This window comes from Salvelinus namaycush, chromosome 22, assembly GCF_016432855.1.
Source record: "Salvelinus namaycush isolate Seneca chromosome 22, SaNama_1.0, whole genome shotgun sequence".
In the NCBI taxonomy this organism is placed as follows: Eukaryota; Metazoa; Chordata; class Actinopteri; order Salmoniformes; family Salmonidae; genus Salvelinus; species Salvelinus namaycush.
The window spans coordinates 26,706,907-26,722,750 of NC_052328.1; the positions used below are offsets into that span (position 1 = coordinate 26,706,907).

The 15,844-nt window shown below is 41.8% G+C and overlaps 1 protein-coding gene across 1 annotated transcript in view; it reads left to right on the top strand.

Moving 5' to 3' along the window:
* The window catches only part of LOC120017809 (inactive phospholipase D5-like), a 76,804-nt gene that overhangs the window by 21,253 nt on the left and 39,707 nt on the right, over nucleotides 1–15,844 (top strand). The window lies entirely within an intron of this gene.

The following is a 15,844-nucleotide window of genomic DNA, read 5'->3' on the forward strand; positions in this document are numbered from 1 at the left end:
ATGGTGGTTAATTGGTCCCTTGTCTAGGGAAATGGCCTGCTTTCTGTCAGTGCAGCAGTTCTGAAATTCCTGTTGCGTTGTTCCCATCATCATGGTGTTCGTGCTCCACCAGCTGTCCTCTGGTCATGAAAGCCCCAGGCTGAGGCTTCCCAGGGATGAGGGGAAGGGTCCAGGGTCTGGAAAACTAGCCTGCTCCCATCTGGCATTAGAGGTGTCTGGAGCCTCCGATTTCATGTTGCTCTAATGGAGGCTTAATTGACTTATTGATCAGAAGGGGCCTGGATGCGATCAATGGGCTGAGCTGCCTGCAAGGCAGGGAGCGGGTCCCAGCCCTTCAGACTAAAGTAGACGCGATCCTTACCAGTTACCACTCCAAGAGATAGTGGAGAGAGAGAACATGTTCCTGGCAAATTCTCAGGGTATTGATACTGTATTTTCTATCTTGTTGATTGCTTTTTTACCACTAGAGCCATTCTATAGCTACATAAATAATATATCTATAGCTACATAAATAACCTGCACCTTTTTGGACAGTTTTCTTTTTCTCTTTTACCCTTTCTCTGTTTTCCCTCTTTCCAGTAATGTTTTCCCTCTTTCCAGTAATGTTTTCTAATTTAATCTCAGGTTTCTGTCATTATCCAGAGGTCTGTATTGATATGGAGATATAATGAATACATTCCAATTAATAAAGAGGAAGACGATAATAGAAAGAATACTAAAAAAAGAAAAGCATATCTGCCATTTTTTCCCTTGTCAACTTTCCCTGATTTTAAATATTTCCACCATCCTTCTTTATCCCAAAACATCCTGTGGAGTGTAAATCATTGTGGGGAGATGTAGTGAGTTCCAAGGCAAACGCCAGCGTTTGTCTTCTGACCTTTCTGTGTGAAGGCGGTATTGGAAAGGTTGGGGAAAAGGTCTCACTCAAATTTCAGCCAGAGAACCATAGCAATGATCGACTTGACTGCTTGACTGCCATTGACAAGGAGATGCATCACAAATATGATGGCTGACTCATGGATATTGAATAGTTACAACTGATTGTTGATAACAATTATTAGCGTCCTCACCTCACATTTCCAATGTTAATGTTCCTTTAGGAGATTCCACATAAAGATCCACTCTGGTGATAACTTGGGTTGGTGCAATTGAACATGCTACAGTCAAAGAACCATTAGAGCTAAACAATATGCATTCTAACACCCATCACTCCATTGTATAATTGGCAGTATTAATCACTGGGTCACATGGGTTCCAATCACAGACAGCAAAGCTCCTCCTGTTGGAACCTATGCAGCACATTTGTCAGTCACTGGCAGATAGCTAGCTCACGCCAGGGAAGAAGGACTATCCACTCTTATTGTAGCCACAAAGTTCAAGGCTGACCGTGGTACTGCAGGCATTGTTTGCAGAAAACAGGATCCCCTATTAAAGGGAATGAGGAAATGTCAATCTTCATGTAAAAAAATAAATAAAATCGAAGACAATCATGGTAGCAATTATTGCTTCTATTACACCAGGTGTATGTCCTGGATTAGCTCCAACTGCACATGTTATGTTTCCATGAGACGCCATCTTAACCTGACTTCCTTGGCTTCAAATGTACATTTTACCTGTAACATGTTAGTATTGAAATCGTAAATTACTTCTCAGAGTGTAGACTGGAGTCTAGTACCCAGTGAAAACATGACACACTGGATCAAGGAGGATGATGGATAATATTGGCAGGACTCACAACAATCAGAGCTAACCTTCAGGCCCAGTACCGATGGAGTGAATAGATTGCAACACAATCCCCCGATGATTGGGGATTGATAAATGCTGGAGCCGTTATGTAATGCCTCTACACAAATTGCCAACAGATTGAAAATGGGCGTCCCTCTTGTTTGTTTTATTGTGGATAATGCATTAGGAAAGGAACAGTGAGTCAGGTCTTTAAAGCCTTGTTCACATTGGCAGTTTGAAGTGACTCAAATTCCTTCTTTTTTTTTGCATATCCGATTCAAATCAGTTGTTTTTCCTGCGGTCTGGACAGCCAAAAAGCACATGGATTTCAAAAACAAAACTGATTTGAGCATTAAGGCTCGCAGTGTGAAAAAGGCTTAAGATAAACAGTAAGTTGAGTGACAAGCAACATGCCATGTGGCCAATGCTAACTGTTGTGTAGCAGAGAAGGTTGATCATAGCCAATCTCACCATAACAGTTTATGATCTAAAGGTGTTACAGTGATTTTCGATAATATCAGAAGATGTGTAGGCTTATATGGGACTTTCAAGTATAGGTTTTTTTTTCCTCAAGGGTTTTCCCTTCCAAATGAGCCCTGTTCAACTAAGCTGTAACTACAATTTGTGTATCAGAGCAGTTCTTCTGATTAGGCTTCTTATCTTTGAATCCAAAATTCCCCTTGATATTCCCTCCAGTTCCCTCCCGTCTGCTTGTCTTGATGAGATGAGCTTGAGGTTACATTGATTGGTTCAGCTATGTGACTGGCCCTCAGATTGAACTTGACATACCTGGCAAATAGCCACACCAATACAGATATCATAAAGCTTGCTTGCCAAGCTTGCTGTTCCTGAGTTGCATTGCCATGTCAATCATGGTCCTTTTGAAACGGTTCTTGGTCCTCGTCCTCTGCAACATTTCTGAAGTCGCACTGTTGTGTTGAGGTATTACACAGTCCTCTGAGAGGCTTGTAAACAGCTTCTGGACAAAATGATTCATTCTTAACCAACATGACTTGAGCAGCGCTGCACTTCTAGGTGTAAATATTCAGGGGCTTGGAAAATGTATACCTTTTGCATTGAAAGTATATTTTCTGGGCCATCAGCACACATGAATACAGTCTGTCATTCATTCTGGAGATGGAAAAGGAGTGAAAGACCATGCATCCCAGAGTGCTTAGCCTTGATGTGCTGAGTATGTGCAGAGACACATCCAGCTGATAGGACACACTGTCCTGGCATCACTCACTGGCTCTGGGGACCTTCACGCTGTCATGAACAGAGTTGGTAAAGTACTGTAGTGAAACAGCACTGTGTGATGGGAATTGCTGTAGAAAGCCAGGTAATAAGAAGACAGGAGCCAGGAGACTGAGGAACCAGACACTGTTTGGACGACGTGGTGCATTTGCCAGCACTTTTTATTGCAGGTGTCAGAGACAGAAGAATACCTTGTTTTTTATGTTAGTAGTCTAGGGAGTAGTTCAATGGCCTTAACGTTGTGAATCCACCCGCTAGTAAAAAGGTATGTTGATTATACAGTGCATTCAGAAAGTATTCAGACCCTTTGACTTTTTCCACATTTTCTTATGTTACAACCTTATTCTAAAATTGATTAAATAAAAAATAAAAAACACAATACACCATAATGACAAAGCAAAAACAGTTTTTTTAGAAATGTTTGCCCATTTATTAAACATAAAAACAGAAATACCTTGTTTTACATAAGTATTCAGACCCTTTGCTATTAGACTCGAAATTGAGCTCAGGTGCATCATGTTTCTACAACTTGATTGGAGTCCACCTGTGGTACATTTAATTGATTGGACATGATTTGGAAAGGCACACACCTGTCTATGTAAGGTCCCACAGTTGACAGTGCATGTCAGAGCAAAAACCAAGCCATGAGGTCGAAGGAATTGTCCGTAGAGCTCCAAGACAGGATGGTGTCGAGGCACAGATCTGGGGAAGGGTACCAAAACATGTCTGCAGCATTGAAGGTCCCCAAGAACACAGTGGCCTCCATCATTCTTAAATGGAAGACGTTTGGAACCACCAAGACTCTTCATAGAGCTGATGTTTTTCCTGGAGAGAAGTGGCTGCTTTGCTGCCCTTCTTGACACCAGGCCATCCTCCAAAAGCCTTCGCCTCATTGTGCGTGCAGATGCACTCACACCTGCCTGCTGCCATTCCTGAGCAAGCTCTGTACTGGTGGTGCCCCGATCCCGCAGCTGAATCAACTTTAGGAGACTGTCCTTGCGCTTGCTGGACTTTCTTGGGTGCCCTGAAGCCTTCTTCACAACAATTGAACCGCTCTCCTTGAAGTTCTTGATGATCCGATAAATGGTTGATTTACGTGCAATCTTACTGGCAGCAATATCCTTGCCTAGCCCTTTTTGTGCAAAGCAATGATGACGGCACGTGTTTCCTTGCAGGTGACCATGATTGAATGAGGAAGAACAATGATTCCAAGCACCACCCTCCTTTTGAAGCTTCCAGTCTGTTATTCGAACTCAATCAGCATGACAGAATGATCTCCAGCCCTGTCCTCATCAACACTCACACCTGTGTTAACGAGAGAATCACAGACATGATGTCAGCTGGTCCTTTTGTGGCAGGGCTGAAATGCAGTGGAAATATTTTTGGGGGATTCAGTTCATTTGCATGGCAAAGAGGGACTTTGCAATTCATCTGATCACTCTTCATAATATTCTAGAGTATATGCAAATTGCCATCATACAAACTGAGGCAGCAGACTTTGTGAAAAATAATATTTGTGTCATTCTCAAAACTTTTGGCCACAACTGTACTTTACTGACCTGTACTGAGCTGTTTGGGCCAAATGAAGGTCAGTATGGAACGGACCAAAAAAAATGTAATCTCAGAGAGAGAGAGATTTCTTCTCTACACTCTCGCTTTGGCCACCAGACGACAAAGAAAACAATCATGAGCTGAACATAACAGTATGCCAATGGAAGGGAGAACAGTAGCAGGTGACCCAACTGGGGTTTGACTACTATGATTTGCATTGTAGCCAATTCAATTGCAGTAATTTCGATTTGGTAACATAATTACGAGTTTTAATCACTTAATAATTCATAAACAAAATTGATATAAATAAAAACACTAACCAATTAATAGAGCTACGTTTGACTTCTGTGAACTTTTATCTTCCCTCATGAGGGAGAGAAATTAGAATATATCTAGAAGATATGTGGGTTTTTGGTAGCGGAATAGCAAGGCACAAGGCAATGTTTCTTAAACTTACAGAAGGCAGAAAACAACTAAATATGTGTTGATATTAGTTGGCATGTGTCTTTCAGCATTATTGTGTATTGATGTTTCTCCAATACCTTTTAAGACTGTTTCTGATGTTTTGTTAGACCCCTTTTTCATTTGTGTGTACTGGGTATATGTTGTGTAATTTTAGATATTACTGCACCGTCGGAGCTAGAAGCACAAGCATTCGCTACACCCAAAATAACATCTGCTAATCACATGTATGTGACCAATAAAATTTGATTTGATTTGACCAGAAATCAAAGCTATTACTTATGCCAATTTTTGTTTAATGGAAAATGGTTTAAACATTTATCTTTGCATTTATTTCCCCCAAATATAGACTCTTAGCGTTCATTAGACACCCAGTTTGGTATGCTCCTATAAACTTCCCATGGGTCCTTTTACATGGAAATGACCTGTAACAACAAATTGATCCAACTTGAAGGGGCAATCAGCGGTTGCTACATCCATTTTTGGACTTATACATTATTGACATGTAGGCCTACCCATGATTCATGAAGAATATATATTATAAATGCCTCATGAGCTTATTTCAACAGTTGTACCCCATTAGAATCCAAAATAGAAGCTAGTTTTACTCCAATGTTTGTAAACAAAGAAAATGTAAACAAACTAGATGGTTCTCAAAACATGATTAAAACTATAGTTCTGATATCATGGATGGTCAGTCCTTGCGTCCATAGTGCCTTCTATGAATTTGAGTGATTACATTTCTCCAGCCCCATCCCTCAGCGTTTTACTGAACCGGGGGTGGGGAGGCTGTTTTATTGTTTCTACTGCTGATTGCTGCTTTAAATGTATCATAAATTAAGCTAATTTAAGTTGGGTCGATTACTGCCTTGGTGAGCTATATTATTTAGGTAAAGTCAACCTTAGCGAAACTGTTACAGACCTCTGCATATAAATGGTTTATTTATATAGTCAAGTTGTTTTTGACCTTTTCAAATGTTCTCTCTGTGTTCCTTTGAAACAGCATGAATATATGTTGATACATAACATGCATATAACAACATGTATGAGGACTTTCCTGTGGGTTCACCCAACAGAGGTCCTTCCCTTTGTCCTTGGTGCAATGGATAACTTAATATCCACTGAATAATGTAATATAACTCTTCTTAACATAATAGCTTTTCAGTAGTAACAAAATAAAGACAGATATTACATTATCAATTGCTTGATAGATGTACACCTTACTGTAACTATCCCTCTACCTTAGGTGATCTACAGCTACGGTAATTCCTTTTCCTTAGTTGTTGTGCGTTATACCATCAGTTTAATTTATTCCACTTCGCTCTCTTATTGTTACACCTCCCTCAGAGAGGTGCAAGATCTGAAGCTTTCCCTGTTACTTTTGGGTAGAGGGGCCATTTGTACTTGTTAAAGGGACACACTTGAAAAATGTGATGTCCTCAAAGCATTATTCAGGAGGTGGATTTAGCACCAACCTTCAGATATTTAATGAAACTCAAAGGCTTTTTATTTCCAGGCTATTTATAATTCAAGACCAAGCTTATCTTAGATTGCACATACAGTGCCATCAATCTCATCTTTATTTATTTATTTATTTTTGGTCCTCAGAAGAACTTGAAGTTGGTAAGTTTTCTTTTCAAATCAATCTATCTTACACAGTTTTGGTGTCTTATCAGTGTTTTACACATTCTCCACACTACTGTAAGGTAAGTCCCCTGTGTGTGAACTGTCTATATGTAGAAGGTAAACAGAGTTATTACACCCACTATGCATCAAGAGTGTGTTTAGGGAAATCCATCCAATCCTTTCACCCTGGTGCCTTCGTTAGTGTTCAGCATGAGTCTCTGCACCCACATCAGTCTACCAGAGACATGACCTGCTCTTTAACAAGTACCAAGCCGTTAGATGTCAGGAACGCCTGTACTCCTCAACTATCCTGACTAAACTACAAGGAAAGATCCTCTTACCAAAGTACAGATGAGAAATGATATAGTATATAGTTATACTCTGGTTCTTTTTTGTCTGCACAATATGCCAAGTTTGATAAGAAATCCTCCTCTTCGTTATACATCATTACTACATTACTACTGTACTAGTGTCTGAAAGAATGGGAAAGTAAGGTGTGGTCGGCAAAGCTTCTATTGAAACAGAGTAATATTTCCAATCTAACTCAGTACTGGCACCTTTCTGAGCACTTATTTATAACAGTGTATAACTCAACTTTTTTATTACACGGTTTAATATTTATACAATCTAATTTCCCCTGCCCTATTATTTTCCATTACAAGCTGGTGAGCGATGGCAGTTCTTCATAGAACAGCTGTGCTCATAACAGACAATGAGTCTCTTGAGGCACACTGAATATTAACTCTCTCTCTCCACTATTTCCACAAGGATGAGCAGTTTCTGTTGCAGATCTCTGCATCATTTCATAGGTAACAATGTTTGTGCGGGCATGCGTTATGTCCATGATGTAAGGTTATGGTAAATGCACTGTGGTAGACCAGCCTTGCGGGTGGTAGGTAGAGAACTCTGTGCTGAGTGCTCTCTGGGGCTTGATGAAGGAATACTGTAGGTTACTGAACCCTCTAGTACAGAACAGATATGCAGGCTGTCTGTAAATCACTTCTGGGAGCCAAATATAGATTAAAGCATGCCTTTCTGCTTTGGTTTTTAGTGAATGCAATTAGCTTGTTACAAATGTGACCGACCCAAGAAGCTCATTTAAATTATACAACTTCCATGAAAACATCAAGAAATCGCTGATTGTCAGGCCCTGTCGGTTTGGATCACCACTTGAAGCTTTATGCTGAAAGAAAGACAAATCTGGTTTGTTGCGGGCATACACTGTAGACACCTTTCTTTCTGGGATAGCTGTATACAGATGAACTATCTTAATTTGATCACTCTGTCATCTCAAATGTATAGGTTTATTCAAAGTTTAAAAAGGCTTCTAAAGTTTGTAATTTCCAAGTTAACATTTCTGATGTGATTTGCCCTCATGAAAAATCTATCAACCCCTATAAAAATTACCATTAATTATAATTCACATAAATGTCACGTTCTGACCTTAGTTCCTTTGTTATGTCTTTATTTTAGTTTGGTCAGGGCGTAAGTTGGGGTGGGCATTCTATGTTGTTTGTCTATGTTTTGTTCTATGGTTATATTTCTATGTGTTTGGCCTAGTATGGTTCCCAATCAGAGGCAGGTGTCAGTTGTTGTCTCTGATTGGGAGCCATATTTAGGTAGCCTGTTTTCCTTTGTGTTTTGTGTGTGGTTTTTTTCCTGTGTCTGTGTTTTCACCATACGGGACTGTTTCGTTTTGGTTTTGTATCATTCACGTTGTTATTTTTGTATTCTTAGTGTCCAGTTATTAAATTGAATATGGACACTTACCACGCTGCGTTTTGGTCCTCACCTCATTCCAACGACGAGCATTACAATAAAACATTTCTTGTTGCTGCAGGGTAATTTCCCTGCTGTGAGAAACTGGCCAAATTAAGATTTTATACGTGCTAAAGTGTACAGGGGACAGGCTTTTCCAACGTCTGTGCTGTATATAGGCTAAATCCATGGCTGAAGTCAACAGTCAAACGCTCCAGCTGTTCCTCAATACTGGAATTGAATTTTCAGCAACTACAAAGGGAATAGAAAAAATCATGTTGCATGATTTGATCATCAGCACAGACATCTTTGGCCACAGCAGCGGCTTACAGATACTTGGCTTGCCCCGAAACAAGACTGTCTGTTCATGAAACATGAGGCTTTCTTCTCTGCATAGGTTCTCCAATGGTTAGAGACAACATTAGTCAAATTATTCCAGGATAAGTAGTAAAAAATAAACTCTTAAGAGAAAAAAAAGGTGCTATCTAGAACCTTAAAGGGTTATTGGCTGTTCCCCATAGGAGAACCCTTTGATGAATCCTTTTTGGTTGGAAGTTGAAAACCCTTTTGGTTCCAGGTACAACCCTTTTGGGTTCCATGTAGAACCCTTTTCTACAGAGGGTTCTACATGGAACCCAAAAGGGTTATCCTATGTGGACAGTCGAAGAACCCTTTTGGAACACTTTTTTCTAAGAGTGTAGCATTGCATGAGCTCTGAGTGTTATCTCTCTCCCTGTGCTGCGGTATAACCCTTTCCTTTGAGGGCATGGTAATCTGCAGCTCTAAAATAGGAGGAGGAATCATCATCCACTTAATTAGGCCCCTGACATTTTCCTGTCTTTTTCTTGTATACAGCAATAAACTAATTTCACTATGGGTCTCTGAAAATATGTGACTTGTCGACATTTGCATTACCATTTTCAATATTACAGGCATCTAATTAGTTAAAAGACTCTAGATAACTGATACCAAAGTACCATGACTACCATGGTAAAATAGTTGTAAATCATCTTCCATTACGTTCTGAGAGAGAGTTGACTGTAATGGCAGTGAATACACTCACTTTGGGCAAATTACTATTACAGGCCAACTTTCCACTGCATGCTCAACATCTATCATTTTGGCCTAATGTTTTAATCCCTGATGGAGAAACGCTGTCTTTTCAGCACACATCTCTGCCTCATCCCTGAATCTGAATGCCCATCCATACTGACCTTCCCTTCAAGTGGGTGTGTGACTGACTGGCACCCTGCCAGCTGCCATGTACCAGTCGTCAGTCTTTTTCACAGGGACTAGAACAATGGAGCTTTTAAAGCGGCAGCCATTTTGAGCAGGCTTGGGGCTTCCTGCAAAGTCAGTCCAGGCTCTAGGTAGTGGGGCACAATGAGTTCAAATCAAATTGTATTTGTCACATACACATGGTTAGCAGATGTTAATGAGAAGGGTAGCGAAATGCTTGTGCTTCTAGTTCCGACAATGCAGTAATAACCAACGAGTAATCTAACAATTCCACAACTACTACCTTATACACACAAGTGTAAAGGGATAAAGAATATGTACATAAAGATATATGAATGAGTGATGGTACAGAACAGCATAGGCAAGATGCAGTAGATGGTATCGAGTACAGTATATACATATGAGATGAGTAATGTAGGGTATGTAAACATAAAAGTGCATAGTTTAAAGTGGCTAGTGATACATGTATTACATAAAGATGGCAAGATGCAGTAGATGATAGAGTACAGTATATACATATACATTATATTAAGTGGCATTGTTTAAAGTGGCTAGTGATACATTTTTGATCAATTTCCATTATTAAAGTGAGCTGGAGTTGAGTCAGTATGTTGGCAGCAGCCACTTGATGTTAGTGGTGGCTGTTTAACAGTCTGATGGCCTTGAGATAGAAGCTGTTTTTCAGTCTCTCGGTCCCTGCTTTGATGCACCTGTACTGACTTCGCCTTCTGGATGATAGCGGGGTGAACAGGCAGTGGCTCGGGTGGTTGTTGTCCTTGATGATCTTTATGGCCTTCCTGTGACATCGGGTGGTGTAGGTGTCCTGGAGGGCAGGTAGTTTGCCCCCAGTGATGCGTTGTGGAGACCTCACTACCCTCTGGAGAGCCTTACGGTTGTGGGCGGAGCAGTTGCCGTACCAGGCGGTGATACAGCCCGACAGGATGCTCTCGATTGTGCATCTGTAGAAGTTTGTGAGTGCTTTTGGTGACAAGCTGAATTTCTTCAGCCTCCTGAGGTTGAAGAGGCGCTGCTGCGCCTTCTTCACAACGCTGTCTGTGTGGGTGGACCAATTCAGTTTGTCCGTGATGTGTACACCGAGGAACTTAAAACTTACTACCCTCTCCACTACTGTTGTTACCTACCCTCACCACCTGGGGGCGGCCCGTCAGGAAGTCCAGTACCCAGTTGCACAGGGCGGGGTCGAGTCCCAGGGTCTCGAGCTTGATGACGAGTTTGGAGGGTACTATGGTGTTAAATGCTGAGCTGTAGTCAATGAACAGCATTCTCACATAGGTATTCCTCTTGTCCAGATGGGTTAGGGCAGTGTGCAGTGTGGTTGCGATTGCGTCGTCTGTGGACCTATTGGGGCGGTAAGCAAATTGGAGTGGGTCTAGGGTGTCAGGTAGGGTGGAGGTGATATGGTCCTTGACTAGTCTCTCAAAGCACTTCATGATGACGGAAATGAGTGCTACGGGGCGGTAGTCGTTTAGCTCAGTTACCTTAGCTTTCTTGGGAACAGGAACAATGGTGGCCCTCTTGAAGCATGTGGGAACAGCAGACTGGGATAAGGATTGATTAAATATGTCCGTAAACACACCAGCCAGCTGGTCTGCGCATGCTCTGAGGACGCGGCTGGGGATGCCGTCTGGGCCTGCAGCCTTGCGAGGGTTAACACGTTTAATTGCAACTCTACTTTGTCTCTATACTGACGCTTAGCTTGTTTGATTGCCTTGCGGAGGGAATAGCTACACTGTTTGTATTCGGTCATGTTTCCGGTCACCTTGCCCTGGTTAAAAGCAGTGGTTCGTGCTTTCAGTTTCGCGTTAATGCTGCCATCAATCCACAGATTCTGGTTTGGGAATGTTTTAATAGTTGTTGTGGGTACGACATCGCCGATGCACTTTCTAATGAACTCGCTCACCGAATCAGCGTATTCGTCAATGTTGTTGTTGGACGCAATGCGGAACATATCCCAATCCACGTGATCGAAGCAGTCTTGAAGCGTGGAATCAGATTGGTCGGACCAGCGTTGAACCTGAGCGCGGGAGCTTCTTGTTTTAGTTTCTGTCTGTAGGCTGGAAGCAACGAAATGGAGTTGTCTAATGTAGTAGTCAAAGATGTTGTCTGTTCTCTCAATCAGTCAAGCAATCAAATATATTTTATAAAGCCCTTTTTACATCAGCAGTTGTCTCAAAGTGCTTTACAGATACCCATCTTAAAACCCCAAAGAGCAAGCAATGCGTAGGCTTAAGCACAGTACCCTAGAAAAACCAAGGAAGAAACCTATTGTGTACCTGTTTCCTTAGGAGTAGCCTATTGTATTCAGAGATCGGAGTCACTATTCCTCTATACTTATATTCATATTACTGGTCATTTGTATGTGTAGGTAGGTGTAAAGTCACTATGCATAGATAGTAAACAGCGAGTAGAAGCAGTGTAGAAACAAAGGGGGTGAATGTAAATAGTTTGGGTGGCCATTTTGATTAATTGTTCAGCAGTCTTATAGCTTGGGAGTAGAAGCTGTTAAGGAGCCTTATGGACCTAGACTTGGCGCTCCGGTACTGCTTGCCGTGCTGTAGCAGAGAGAACAGTTTATGACTTGGGTGACTGGAGTCTTTGACAATTTTTTGGGCCTTCCTCTTACACTGCCTAGTATATAGGTCATGGATGGCAGGAAGCTTGGCCCCAGTGATATACTGGGCCGTACGCACTACCCTCTGTAGCGCGTTACGGTCGGATGCCGAGCAGTTGCCATACCAGGCAGTGATGCAACCGGGCAGGATGCTCTCGATGGTGTAGCTGTAGAACTTTTTGAGAATCTGGGGACCCATGCCAAATCTTTTCAGTCTCCTGAGAGGGAAAAGGTGTTGTCATGCCCTCTTCACAACTGTCTTGGTGTGTTTGGACCATGATAGTTTGTTAATGATGTGGACACCAAGGAACTTGAAACTCTCGACCCGCTCCACTACATCCCTGTCGATGTGAATGGGGGTGTGTTCGGCCCTCCTTTTCCTGTAGTCCACGATCAGCTCCTTTTCTTGCTCACGTTGAGGGAGAGGTTGTTATCCTGGCACCACACTGATAGGTCTCTGACCGCCTCCCTATAGGCTGTTCCATCGTTGTCGGTGATCAGGCTTACCACTGTTGTATCATCAGCAAACTTAAGGATGGTGTTGGAGTCGTGCTTGGCCACGCAGTCATGAGTGAACAGGGAATACAGGAGGGGACTAAGCACTCACCGCTGAGGGGCCCCCGTGTTGAGGATCAGTGTGGCAGATGTGTTGTTGCCTACCCTTACCACCTGCAGGCGGCCTGTCAGGAATGCCAGGATCCAGTTGCAGAGGGGGGTGTTTAGTCCCAGGGTCCTTAGCTTAGTATTGAGCTTTGTGGACACTATGGTGTTGAACGCTGCGCTGTAGTCAATGAACAGCATTCTCACATAGGTGTTCCTTTTGTCCAGGTGGGAAAGGGCAGTGGGGAGTGCCATTGAGATTGTGATTACTGTTTTCTTGCTCAGTCTTACCGAAGAGGACGTGTTCACATAGGAGGGCATGGCTGTTTTTCAGCTAGGGAGAATATCTCCGATAACTGAAGGACTGTTGACTCTGGACCCCATTCATGAGTCTGATAACTGGCAACGTTTCAAGTGCACACTAGCACTATGACCCCTCCCAACAACACAAACATAATTCAAACATATGTCCTCATGTGTGAGAGAGGTCTTATTTACCTATAATTGTTTTTCAAGTTTTCTTTTCAGTAATGAACTCCGTGTAGCTGACCATATAATGGCCTTTTGTGTTCAATAGTAATTATGCTATGGCTCCTGCAGCAGTTAGAGATCAGGACATATTTGTTATTGTTTTACTTGCAGAGTAATTAGGTCATGGTTGTATGTCAATAGCCCATTATACAATGTTCCGGTTGGAGTTGTGATTTACCACTACATTGGGTATACTTTTTAATGTACACAGATAAAATGAGTATACTGTACATGAGGGAATATTTCAATAGATATTATATGATGTTATGATGAGAACTTTGCTTTTACCGTCAGGGCACCCAAGTATGTAAGAACAAGACAAACCGAATCCAAGCAATAAAATATTGTATTAAGTGTCCAGCTCACTGGGGAGATTATAGCATGGGTTTTCTGTGTACAGTGGTTTGCAAAAGTATTCACCCCCCTTGGCTTTTTTACTATTTTGTTGCCTTTATTGTATCATTTGATTTACACAACATGCCTACCACTTTGAAGATGTAAAATATTTTTTCTTGTGAAACAAACAAGAAATAAGACAAAAAAATCTGAAAACTTGAGCGTGCATAACTTGACTTTGGCGATGTCATTTACAAAATAGCCTCCAACACTCTACTCAGCAAATTGAATGTAGTCTATCACAGTGCCATCCGTTTTGTCACCAAAGCCCCATATACTACCCACCACTGCGACCTGTATGCTCTCGTTGGCTGGTCCTCGCTACATATTTGTCGCCAAACCCACTGGCTCCAGGTCATCTATAAGTCTTTGCTAGGTAAAACCCCGCCTTATTTCAGCTCACTGGTCACCATAGCAGCACTCACCCGTAGCACGCGCTCCAGCAGGTATATTTCACTGGTCATCCCCAAAGCCAACACCTACTTTGGCCGCCTTTCCTTCCAGTTCTCTGTTGCCAATGACTGGAACGAATTGCAAAAATCACTTAAGTTGGAGACTTATATCTCCCTCACTAACTTTAAGCGTCAGCTGTCAGAGCAGCTTACCAATCGCTGCAGCTGTACACAGCCCATCTGTAAATAGTCCATCCAACCAACCATATACCTACCTCATCCACATTTGTTTTTGTTTTTCTGCCCTTTTGCACACCAGTATTTCTACTTGCACATCCTCATCTGCACATATATCACTCCTGTGTAAATTGCTAAACTGTAATTACTTTGCCACTATTGGCCTATGTATTGCCTTACCTCCTTACTTAATTTGCACACACTGTATACAGATTTTTCTATTGTGTTATTGATTGTACGATTGTTTATCCCATGTGTAACTCTGTTTTTGTCGCACTGCTTTGCTTTATCTTGGCCAGGTCGTAGTTGTAAATGAGAACTTGTTCTCAACTGGCCTACTTGGTGAAATAAAAAAATATTGTAGAGCCCCCTTTTGCAGCAATTACAGCTACAAGTCTCTTGGGGTATGTCTCTATAAGTTTGGCACATCTAGCCACTGGGATTTTTGCCCATTCTTCAAGGCAAAACTGCTCAAGCTCCTTCAAGTTGAATGGGTTCCGCTGATGTACAGCAATCTTTAAGTCATACCACAGATTCTCAATTTGATTGAGGTCCGGGCTTTGACTAGGCCATTCCAAGACATTTAAATGTTTCCCCTTAAACCACTCGAGTGTTGCTTTAGCAGTATGCTTAGGGTCATTGTCCTGCTGGAAGGTGAACCTCCGTCTCAGTCTCAAATCTTTTGAACACTGAAACTGGTTTCCCTCAAGAATTTCCCTGTATTTAGCGTCATCCATCAGTCCTTGAATTCTGACCAGTTTCCCAGTCCCTGCTGATGAAGAACATCCCCACAGCATGATGCTGCCACCACCATGCTTTACTGTGGGGAATGTGTTCTCGGGGTAATGAGAGTTGTTGGTTTTGCGCCAGACATAGCGTTTTCCTTGTTGGGCAAAAAGCTACATTTTAGTCTCATCTGACCAGAGTACCTTCTTCCATATGTTTGGGGAGTCTCCCACATGCCTTTTGGCGAACATCAAACTTGTTTGCTTATTTCTTCTTAACCTGTCTGGCACCGGGGTTCCGCTAGCGGAACTCCTCCCACATTCCACTGAAAAGGCAGAGCGCGAAATTCAAAAGATATTTTTTAGAAATATTTAACTTTCACACATTAACAAGTCCAATACAGCAAATGAAAGATACACATCTTGTGAATCCAGTCAACATGTCCGATTTTTAAAATGTTTTACAGCGAAAACACCACATATATTTATGTTAGCTCACCACCAAATACAAAAAAGGACAGACATTTTTCACAGCACAGGTAGCATGCACAAAGCCAACCTAACTAACCAAGAACCAACCAAACTAACCAAGAAACAACTTCATCAGATGACAGTCTTATAACATGTTATACAATAAATCTATGTTTTGTTCGAAAAATTTGCATATTTGAGGTATAAATCAGTTTTACATTGCAGCTACCATCACAGCTACCGTC